Source organism: Protopterus annectens, chromosome 1.part1, assembly GCF_019279795.1.
Source record: "Protopterus annectens isolate FY-2018-M chromosome 1.part1, PAN1.0, whole genome shotgun sequence".
NCBI classification, from domain to species: Eukaryota; Metazoa; Chordata; order Ceratodontiformes; family Protopteridae; genus Protopterus; species Protopterus annectens.
This window is the reverse complement of record NC_056726.1, coordinates 968,885,787-968,897,959: the sequence shown is the minus strand read 5'-3', so window position 1 is coordinate 968,897,959 and position 12,173 is coordinate 968,885,787. Positions and strand designations below refer to the sequence as shown.

Here is a 12,173-nt window from a genome sequence, read left to right as displayed (position 1 = left end):
ACTGAGTTAGCAGCCAGTTTGAGGTAGTATGGGGGGAGATTGTCAGCTGAAGTAGAGCAGGGTTTTAGTTTTTGTAGCAGTTTTTTAATAGTGTCAGTGGGTATGGGCTGAAATGAGAATTTGGTTTGTATGACATTTTGTTGAGTAGGGGAGTTAGTAATGACAGGATTAGAAGTAGTTGATGGCCTGGGGTCGGTGTCTGAATAGGTTGAGGGATGGGGGGGGCAGCATTAGGGGTGTTAGTAGGTCTGAAATTGATTTTATGAAGTACTTGTTAAAGTTTGCGGCTATTGGTGATGGAAGGGTATAAGGTGATAGGGTGTGCTCTCCATTTCTTCCAGGGTTAAGTAGAGAAGATATGGAGTGCCAGAATTTACTGGGGTTGATTGAAGCTGAGAATAATGTGGCTTCTTATCTCTGTTGATTAGTTTTGTCACTTTATGTAGTAGTTTGAAATGAACATGATTTTGTTCGTTTTTGTTTTGAGCAGGCTAGGTCCATTTCCTTCATCAGGTGTTTACATTCCTTAGAGAGCCATGGTGCCGAGTTCTTTTTGATTCTTTTCATATGAATTGGAGCTGGTGTATTAAGTATGTGAAGGAAGGTGTTATTAAAGTATAGTACGGCATCATTAAGGGGGAGTTATTTAAGGGGTGTCCAGTCTATTTCATATAGGAGATTGTTGAATTTATGATGACAAAAATTAATGGAGGTCCTAACTGATTTTATAGTGTGTACTCTTAGTTGTTGGGAGTTTGTTCTAAGGGAGTAAGCTGGTAGATGATTGCTCAGGGAGCTAGAGAGTGTACCAGAAGAGGGGTAATTGGCAGGGTGGGATACTAGAATCCAGTCTAAGGTGGATTGGTAGGTAAGATCTTTGCTGTATCTTGTTGGAGCATTGATAAGCTGAGAAAAAACATACAGATTTATACTATTTGTGGGGGAGTCAGAAGCTATGGTTTGCCAATCTATATTTATGTCTCTTAAGATTATTGTTTCAAGGTTTATTGTTTGGGATGTCCAGGATAAAATATTTTCCAACACTGGTATATTGTTACCTGGTGGGATATATATTACCATTATGCAAATTATTTTTGATATATTGAGGTTCAGAAAGGAGATTAGTACCTCAGCACTGGAAAAGATGGGTATGTTACTGGTATAGGGTGTGATGTTGAGTGTAGTGGGATATAGAAGTGCTATCCCTCCCCCTTTTTTTTAGATCTATCTCTTTTGGTTATTGCAAAGTTTGGAGGTATTATTTGTGAGTCTTTTACATTGGGATGTAGCCATGTTTCAGTAAGAGCTAGTATGTCAGGTTTATTTTGATCAGTCCAGGCATGCAGTGGGACTATTTTATTACATATACTTCTAAGGTTAAGTGTAAGTATGTTTAAGTCTTTGGGGTTACTCTTGTGGTTAGGATTAGAGGGTGGGCCAGGGTTAGGATGTATGTCTCCACATTTGAGTAGATAAGTAATGAGGAATGCGCACCATGGGAAGTGTTTTTTATTCCTAGATGAAGGTGTCACGTGTGGTTTCATAGGCGGTGAAGTGACCAGTTTGTGGCTTGAATAGAATGGGAGGGTATAGGGGAAAAGCTGGGAGGAGATACATGAGGAGCTGCATTGTTTATTGGGGAGAGGGTTAGAGGAGGTTGTTGATGTGTACTGGTGTGTGGGGGTATGTGAAGATATAGCTGTAATAAGGTTGAAAATTAAGAGTAAAGAGGCCAGGCAAGTTAGGAGGAGCATGTCAACTGTGATAGTGAGTTTAAAATAATAAAAGTGGAATTTGTGTGTTTGAATGTAGTATCAAGTATAAATAAAGACTTTTATATGATATGTGTGCAGCTGAAGGTAAGGCTGGAAATGTTTTAACTTCAGAGTGGGCTTTGATAATGTGAGTAGGTGTTTTACCTTGCAATTTTTAATAAGGATGGGTTGGAGAGATGTGATTGGTCAGTAGAATTATGGTGCAATGCTAGTTTGTGTGTATAGTAGAAAAAAAGGTGGTAAGCCTGGAGTTAATTTAAAATAGTTTGAGATGATGATTGTATTGTGATGGAAAATTAGAGTAAGATAGAAAAAAGTATAGTAGAGGGCATATGGAGTCAAGGTGATGGATGTTAGGGAGAGCAAATAAGTTTGGCTAAATAAAAGAAAGTAAGGTGTGCATGAAATGTGGGTTTGGACAAGGTCGAGTTGTATATAACTGGATCATAGGAAAGAGGGAGAGTGGTTTGCTTAGGATAAGAGTAGAGGTGCTGAGGAGGGTGGGATATGGGGGAAGGGCAGGGGAGCAGAGTGAGCAGAGCGAACGGAGCAGGAAGAAGCCCCCAGATGGTTTACCACCCTAAACAATAAGTGAGGTAGGATGTTCGTGGATACAAAGACAAGGTGTCAGAACTCTAAATACTTGTCTCGAGTCACAGCATCTAATTTTATATTTATTGGCTTTTCAATGTCTTTCCAGGGATATATTAACTGTTAAGAGTGAAATATGCTGAAGTGTTAATGTAGCTTCATCTTCAGCAGTAAAAGGCCTATGAGTGTGGGTAAGTTGGGTGGGGTGGGGACATCCTTCCAGCAAATTCAACACTACAAAACAATGCACACTAGACTTGACAAATTAAGTTATTTGCATATTGCCTTACATAGATTTAACTTTATTTATTCCTTGTGAACTTTTGACAACTACAGGTGTGCAAGTTCTTTAGGTAGTGCGATATATATATATATATATATATATATATATATATATATATATATATATATATATTTATTTATTTATTTATTTGCAGTTGGTTTACCAGGATAGTCCATTGGGCCAAAATGAACCCCTTTTCAATGGAGTCCTGGGGAGAAAAGCTCCAAAACTAAATAGGTTACAGTAGGTTATTCATAGTAGTTATACAAATTATACTATTATACAAAATTTAAAGATACAAGAAAAACAATTTCAAACAATATAGCAAAACTAGAATTAATACAGACTAGTGATGAAATTAATAGATAATACAGACTAAAACAAATATTGCACGAAAATACTGAGAAATAATAACATATTAGGAAGCAAACACTTAGGAGGTGTGGCCTAGTGAGTTCTTTCCAAATATCATAGGAATAATAATATGTATGAGTTAGGGGTAAATAATAAGAAAAAATGCAGGAGGAAAACAGGGAAAAGAAGGAAGATGGAAATTGCAAGTGTTAGTTATGTGGGCTGGGAGCAAGAGCATTCCCACTGGGATACTAGATGTGAATGAAGAGATCTTTTAAAAATAAAATGGTTGGGGGTGGTGCGAATGGATGGTGGTAGGGAGTTCCAAAGGCATGCAAGGCCATAAGACAGAAGATTTTTGTCTGGGGGACGAGTTGGTTTATATACTTCTAATAAATTTTGATTGTTGGACCTTAATACTCTATCATGAAGGTGCATTTTAAAGGCTGATGAAAGGGAGGGACAGAGGGAGGGGTTGAAAATGAGCTTGTGTGCAAGAGTTAGTTGAGTGTATGTGAGATAACTGGGTAGCTCTAGCCATTTTAGTTTTTGGAGAGAGGAACAGTGGTGGGTGGAGGACTTGTGGTTGGTAGCGAACTTGGCGATTTTATTGTAGCAAGAGGAAAGTTGCGTTTTCAGAGAGGACTGTAGATTATTTAGGAGTGGAGCTCCATAGAGAAGGGAGGGGATAAGAAATGAGGTAGAGAGAGTGATTTTGGTAGCAGGTGTAAGGTAATGATTTTGTCAGTAGAGCATACCTAGTTTTTGATGGGTTTTTTTGATATTTAGCTGTAGGTGAGAGTTGAATTTGAGCTGGCTATCAATTTGGACCCCAAGTAACTTGGTCTCTGACACCAGTTCCAGAGGTGAGTTATTTTGACTAGTGATAGAGAATGTATTTTTATCGAAAGAGGTTACTTTGGAGGGGGTAAATAACATTAATTTGGTTTTAGAGGCATTGAGTGCTAGGTGATTTCTTTTCATCCATTGCTCAGTGGTTGTAAAAGCATCTTGAGTCATTTTTAGGAGTGAGGGGATAGAAGAGGCAGAGCATATAATAGTAGAATCATCTGCGTATTGGATGATGTCTGAGAATGGGATAGAGTTGCAGGAATCATTTATAAATATATTAAAGAGAAGGGGACCCAGTATGGAGCCCTGGGGTACTCCAGTAGGGGTATTTAGAAATGGGGAGGTGGCCTTTTTCCATTTTACTGCTTGATATCTTTTAGATAAGTAGCTGGAGAACCAGTTCAAAGAGGAGGGAGATAGGTTAAGTTTTGAGAGTTTAGTTAGTAGCAGGCTGTGAGAGATAGTGTCAAAGGCCTTAGAGAGGTCGAGTAGTAAGGTAGAAACAATTTGGCCAGAGTCATGGGCTTTATTTACAGTTTCAAGGAAGGAGAGGAGGGCAGTCATAGTGCTATGATTTGGTCTGAATCCGTGTTGTGTGGGAGTTAGTAGGTGATTATCTAAGAGATGTGGAAGGAGTTGTAGTTGAATACACTTTTCTAGGAGTTTAGAGATGGGGGACAGGATAGCGATGGGGTGGAAATTAGTAACATTGTTATTGTTGCCACCTTTATGTAAAAGTATGATATAGGCCTTTTTCCAGATTTGGGGTACTATACATTCTTGGATAGAGAGGTTGATTAAGATGCTAATGGGGTAGGCGATTGCTTCAGCAGCTTTGCTAAGAAAGTAGGAAGGGATGTTATCAGGAGCATTAGTGCATGGCTTCAGTTTCAGAAGGAGTTTCTTTATAGTAGAAGTGGGTATAGGTTTTAATGAGAGAAAAGGAGAGTGTGAAGAGGGGGAATTAGGGGCAGATGAAGATAATGAAGTAGTTAGAGTAGGAGAAGGAGTAGAGGGACGAGAGTTAGTAGATGGGAATGAGGAAGTAGTAGCAGTGCAGGGTAGAGTGTTGGTGGGGGAGGCTGGGGGAGTATTGGAGAATGTAGTGGTGTTAGAGAAAGATGATGTTAATTTGGAAATAGATTCAATGAAAAAAGAGTTAAATTGGGCAGCCAAATCTAGGTCAGGAGCGTTAGGGTCTGGGGTAGGGGTGTCTTGTTTGCTGGGGTTAAGGAGAATAGAGATACCTTTCCAGAATTTCTGAGGGTTTGATTTGCTATTGTTTTGGAGTGTGGAGAAGTAATTTTGTCGATCAGAGATTATGAGCTTTTTTACCTTATTTCGAAGTATTTTATATTCATTATGGACTAGACGGGATTTGTTTTTCTGGTAGTGTGCGATATGATAAGTCTGACTTCTGCTGCTGCTGATGCTGCAGAAGGTACATGTGGTTATTTCAATAGATTTAACTTTATTATTTGTTCCTTGTGAACATTTGCCAACTGCAGGTGAAATTCAGTTGTGCAAGTTCTTTAGGTAGTGTGATATGATAAGTCTGACTGACTGCTGCTGCTGCAGAAGGTACATGTGCTTGTTTCAGTAGATTTTTTATTTGTTCTTGTGAACTTTTGCCAACTGCAGGTGAAATAATGCATAATGCAGAATGTTCTGTCTCACTAACAGACTTCTCAAAATAATATCTAAAATATTACTGCTGGGATAGCTTGCAGAATTATATAATTTCTGGTCATCTGACCTGTAGTTCTCATGCAACCCCCATTGCTGAAGCTGGCAGTATTTAGCATCTACCTGTAAAAATATTCACACAAGGGCTTTTGCTCAGAACTTTAACAGATACTGGAAGTTGTAAAACAATTACATTTCTTCATGCTTCCAAAGTAGCAATTAGTGCGCCCTAAAGACAATATCAAAAGCTTCCTAGTACTGATTTTGTGTCTCTAGCTGCATTAAAACATATTTATGGCGTAGGCTAGAAAGTAATTTAATTTCAGATATTTTTCTAAAGTTTGCTGGACTGATGTTAATCCTCCTGTATTCCAGTTTCCACTGTTAAAATATATAAAGGTAAACAGTTAGAATAGTGCATGTACATTTCTGTTCTCTTCCAGTAGGGCACACTGTGGATACATTTTAAAGACAGCACTTTACACATACCTTTTCAACACAAACATCTGTACAGAGCAGTTTGATATATGCATGATATACAGTTCTAATACATTTGTAACACAAGCATCTTATATAAATTATTTTGATATTCACAAATGACATTTAATTATTTACAAAATTCAAGCTAGCTCTGCTGGCAGTACCTCCTTTTGTCACAGGGAAGATAATGTTTTAGCTAATATTCAAAAGCCTAGAGGGGAGAGGTGCAGACCATCCCTGGCAAAGCAGTGTGGTCTGTTGATCATCTCCTTCCATGCTGACAAATATTGCACCCCCTTAGAATGACACCAGAAACTAAGCCAATTATTAAAGTCAATCCTCTTTTGTTCATATTGCAGCATCATCCTTGGAGAAGGTAAAATTCTGCTCAATGCTAGACTCATACCAGCCTGAGACACATATTCCAAGAGCTCCATGATGTCTCTCTTCATATAGTCTAGGGAGGTATGTCTCAGGTCATTTACTGCCACATGGACTATGACTGAGTCATACTGGCACTTGTGGTCCAATGACCTGAGTGAGTGCATAATGTGGCAGATCCTAGCCCCTAAGCAAATGACTGCAACTTTCTCCTTACTCAGCCTAATGTGAGGGACATCAGTGTGTCTCAAGATGGAGTCACCAATGACTAGAGTTAGGGGAGCCACCATTTCTACTATGTATGCTGTCACAGCCTCCACCCTAAGGTAGAGGGAGAGGGCTGCTAATATTAGATCAAGATTTGAAGTGAAATAAGCAACAGGTCTAAAACCAGCATTTCAACATTATGACATCAGCCCTAATACTTCTGTCCTCAGCACTCTTTCTAGATCTATCCAAGGCTTTTGACATGGTTGACCACAAAATGATTATAAATATCTTGAAGGCCTTCTCCTTAAACAACCATGCACTCCAGTGGTTTCAATCCTACCTGCAGGGTAGGCAATAAGACAGTCCTATGGCAGGACAAGCTATCATCTCACCTACCCATCATATTAGGATTCCCCCAGGGCTCGATACTAGGACCCCTTTATTCTCCATCTTTATCAATGACCTTCATTCAGTCATCCCAGATGCTACCTGCATTCAATATGCGGATGACTCCACCTTGATTTTTTCTGACATCACACCAGCTACTTTATTCACATTAACCCAAAATACCTTCAGTACAGTGGAAAATGTCTCTTCAATCAACATCTAATCCTAAACCCCAACAAAACTGAGCTGCTGCTCTTCTCCCCCACATGCAGGACCCCTCCTGCCATCCTTCAATATAACTGCTAACAATGGCACTATCATCTCCCCAGGAGCCCAAACTAAACTACTAGGTGTCATAGTTGATAACAACCTTAAGTTTGATGCGCATATCAATCAAACTATCAAAACCATTAATAAAAAACTTGGCTCTCTTTACAGAACCAAACCTTTTCTTACCCCACTTGCTAGAACTGCAATTGCCCATTCCCATCTGCTATCAACTCTTCTATACACCTCACCTCTATTCTCCAACTTAAACAAAACAGATCTTAATAAACTATCATCCTGCTATAACTACATTGCCAGATTTGCCACTGGCATAGCCTACCGGACACACCACTGTCACAACCTAAATCACCTAGGATGGCTTCAACTGCCTAGCCTACTGCAGTTCAACCAGCTAATAGTGGCACATAAAGTCCTTTACCAACCAGAAAATACACCTGCACTAAAAAATATTATCAGCCCCAAAACCAGCACCCAGCCACTTCGATCACCCACTTGACTCCTAGTTCAAACATAAAAATCCAACTACTCAGCTGGAAACTCTCTGTTTGCCAACTCTGTTGGAAAAACATGGAGCAGACTCCCAGCTGACTTGACCCTAGACCCCTCACTAACTCATTTCAAAAACAAACTCAAGAAATACTTCAAAACTCATTGGTTATGCCCTTGCACTAACCCCAACTAGTGACCTCTCTATTACTTAGGTGCTTTACCTTCAACTACTTCTAACCTTTTTCTACCACACCATTTCAAGAAGGGTCAATTGTATAACTGCTGCTCAATGTGTCTTAAACCTGAATGTAATGTTATGTATATATAACTTTGAAAGTAATGTTATATTTTGTAAAGTGTTTTATAATAAGTTAGTGTTATATGTGCTAAATGCTGGTATTGCTTATGACTGTAAGCTGCTTGAAACTAGCATTTACTAAATGGTCAATGTATATTATTATCTTGGAGCTTTTCTCCCTGGGCCTCTGCTGAAAATGGACATATATCCAGTCGGACTATCTCGGTCAACAAATGTAAAATAAATAAATAAAATATTTCTTTCACTACACAGTAGATAAAATCTCTTTGAATAACTGGGTAACCCAAGAGCAGGAAGGTTAGCAAGTAAAGTTTTTAGTTTTATAAAACGTTTTTTCATGATTTCTAGCCAGGCAAAGAACCAGGAGTGTCTTTCTTTAGTAATTGTAATAATGGTTTTACTGCTTCTGCATAATTAAAAACTCATTGTCGGCAGTAACCTGTCAGTCCCAGAAAGGCCCATTACTGTTTTAGCACTGCAGGGTGTGTAGCAGCTTGAACAGAAGTAATGCACAAATGTAAGATTTGCTGGGAGCCTTCTAAAATGAAATTTCCAAAGTACCGAACCTGTGGTTTCCATAACTGCAATTTTGCTTTATTAACCTTAAATGCCAGTTCTGCCAGTTTTGTTAAAAGAAAAATAGTGTCTTGCCTACAGCTAGGATAAGAATCAGAAGCTAAAAGCAAATTATCTAAATAACGTTTTAAGGTAGACACACATGAAAACTGAATTTTAATTAATTGTTTCTATAAAGAAAAGAGCAGGTGATTCTACATATCCTTGGAGTAATCTTGTCCATGTATATTGTTGTCCTTTGTATGTAAAGGCAAACAAATATGAATACATCAGAAAGCAGAGGAAATATCTATCACCAAAAAACTGGTAGCTATCTGTGGAATAACAGTTATTACTGATGCTAGATCAGGTCGTATTGGAAAAGTTGGCACTACTATGACATTAACTACTCTTAAGTCTTGTACAAACCTATAAGTGTTCTTGCCTGGTTTCTTTAATGGCAAAATAGGTGTATTACATGGGTTAATAGTTGGGACAAGTATTCCTTAATAAAGTAATGCAGAAATAACAGATTTCATTAATTTCTCTGCCTCATTTGATAAATGATACTGAACTACCATAGACAGATGCTCATAAGGTTTTTAAATAACTCTTACTGGTCCTGCATCTCTTATGAGCCCTACCTCATTGTTGTGAGTAGTCCACAGCTGTGAAGAAATGGTTTCCAGTTCTTCTACAGTTTATCCATAGTAGAGGTCTGTTCAGATCTAAGTATTGCAAAGAGTGTATATCTGTCTGTACACATATCATCTGAATACAGATCCAAAGGCAAAGGTTCATTTAGAATATATACTATAAATCTCTACCTAAAGGATTTAAAGGGCAGAAGTTCCTAAAATAAAAGCATGTTGCTCTTTTATTGGATCTATCTGAATGGGAACAGGTTTTGTCTTTGGATAATCCAAAGGAATCCCAGAAACTCAAACACACCAAACTGATTTCTTTGGAAGTTGAAGGTGTTCTGCATTTGATTAGGTGATCATAGATTGAGTCACTTCTGTGTCAACAAGAAAGGGAAGAGTAGAATTACATACTGTAACATTAACAAAGGGACCTTCTTGGTCTACTGGTACCAAAGAAAATAGCAGTCCCTCCTGTTCATGGCTGTCTTAACGATCTTGCTACCACATTGGTGGCTGTCAAGTGCTACTCCAAGTAGGAGGGTGTCTTTACTTGTTGCTGAGTTTGGACATTTGGCAGAGTGATAGGCTGAAAAGATGGGTCAGTTTGCTGAAAGAAAGGACACTCGTTACACCATTGTCCACTCTGACCACAATTAAAGCACGGGCTGTCCTGCTGCGTTTGTGGTATGGGGGGTTATGGGTATGATGCCGGGGCTTGCTGTGAAAAGAACTAAACCTACATCTATCCCCAACATTTCTCCTCCCTGCCCCTTCCCTGTGCATCAGTGTTGAATTGCTGAAGTTGAACATCTACTAATTTCTTCTGCTGCTCTTTTTCCCGTCTAACTATACCATCTGCCACATATTGTGCTTGACTAACAATTTCATGAATACCTAGACTGGACCAGTTTAGACAAACCTTCTTAATATTTTGTTGCATTGGTCTTTTACAAATGCTGCTGACAACCCACTGGCTGTGGCTGCTGCTGTAGGTTCTGGATGTCTTGTAAAAGCATTTATTGTGTGCTGAAGGTACACAGCAACAGATTCATTCTCTTTCTGTATGATTGCTTTAATCCTTGCCTAATTATGTATTAGAGAGCAGACTTTAGTGATTGCTTTCAGGAAATTGTCTCTTGCTGTTAAGAATCCTTCCTCTATGTGTTTTGGAATATTATCTCCTATACTGTAGCTGATATTTCTCATATTTTTCTAAAAATATCTGGAGGAGTAGAAGCTTTTAAAGCTACTCGCAAGTCTTTAGTACTTACCTGGTAGGGGGAACATTGCGATCAAGAAGGTGGTTTCTCCAGGGTGAGGATTTTTCATTGCAGTTGTTTAACTGCACATATCCCTCTAAAATTGTACTATATTTAGCTGAAAGTATTCAGATGGGAAGGCGTGAATCTGCAATAATAAAAAAAAATCTACTTCAGTCCATGGGCATTCTACTCTTATGGTAGGTTTGGCATCAGTGTCCTGGGCTGCTGCCGGATTAGGTACCCATTCCAAAGGATGAATCTAAGTATCAGATGGTGTGTTGTTGGTGGGGCTGATGTCATTATCAGAGGATGAATCAGAATTTGAAGTACCCTCAAAGCTTTGCTTGGGAGGTAGTATCAATCTATGTTTTTCTCCTTCAATGATTATTGGAAACTGTGTAACTAGCTTTTTGAACTTCTTTAAAACACTTGTTTTAGAAGGTGCGCTTTTATTACCAAACTGTTTTAACTTGTCTGTATGTTTTGCCCCAGGTGCATGCTTGTGTTTTGAACATAACTGTCTACCCTCATTTGCTATTCTAATTAATATTTGATCAGAATGCGAGACAGCATGTTGCTGTCTGCTGATGAAATCTAGTGTTGCAAACTTAACCTTTAGGATAGGCAGAAGTACTGGAAGTATCAGGGTAATAGTAGAGTGAATATCTTCAAATTGGTCTCCTACCTGCTCTTGCAGAGAGGGAGGGATGTCCACTTCGTAAGAAGTGGAATGGTCAAAAGAGAGAGGAAGAACTAAAGAAATCAGAACCCAGTCATCATCAGAAGATGGTTGTTACTTTCAAATGTTCTTGCTGTTTTAAGGGATAAACCCCCAAGTACCACAAGATTTATCGTCTGTACATTTCTGTAATGTATTTACTGTTCTATTAGCTGCCTGCAACTGTGTTTTAATCTAGCTGAATTATATTTTAAACTTTTAACTACATATTTCTTTTCCTTATTTTTAGATTCTTCTTTACAGTCATTAAATGTTGACCAACAAGAGGCAGGTGCTTTGTTTCTTTTCTGTTTAAATTTCTTTTTACGATTTTTTTTTTAAATAGCCTTATAAAAGGTTCCATCCTTAGGAAACTGCAATGCACTATCAATTTTAGTGAGCTCACACTACTTTACCAAATAATTACAGCTGTCTCATCCATAGCTATTAAACATATGTCTGGATAGCGTCCCAAACTCCACTTCTTTTAATTCTCCCACATCCGCACACATTGTAATTTTCAATACAGTGTTAATATTACCCATTAACATACATTAAAACACACTCTCATATGGTATATAATAATATGTAACTTTGATTAAAGTCCATTCTTATTAAATTAATGTATATAAGATTAAAACCACTGTCATGCTTAAATATATCTTTTTGTAATTAAAACCCACTTTCATACGAAATACATGTATTGTAATCCACTCTCATACAAAATCAATAATCTATTGCAAAGATCGTGCAACACAAAACTTAATTGTAGAGACATGAACTCTGCTGAAGGTGGAAAAATATAGTTGTGTGCTCACACACCAGAAATGCACCACACAGAAAAACCTAGAAAAAACTGTCAAGAATGAGCCCAAAGGTGATTTCTGCAGAAATAAGTC

At 38.3% G+C, this 12,173-nt stretch overlaps 1 pseudogene; it reads left to right on the top strand.

The window, feature by feature from the left end:
* Positions 1-10,557: 10,557 nt before the first annotated feature.
* Positions 10,558-10,686, top strand: LOC122817086 (annotated as a pseudogene).
* Positions 10,687-12,173: the final 1,487 nt, after the last annotated feature.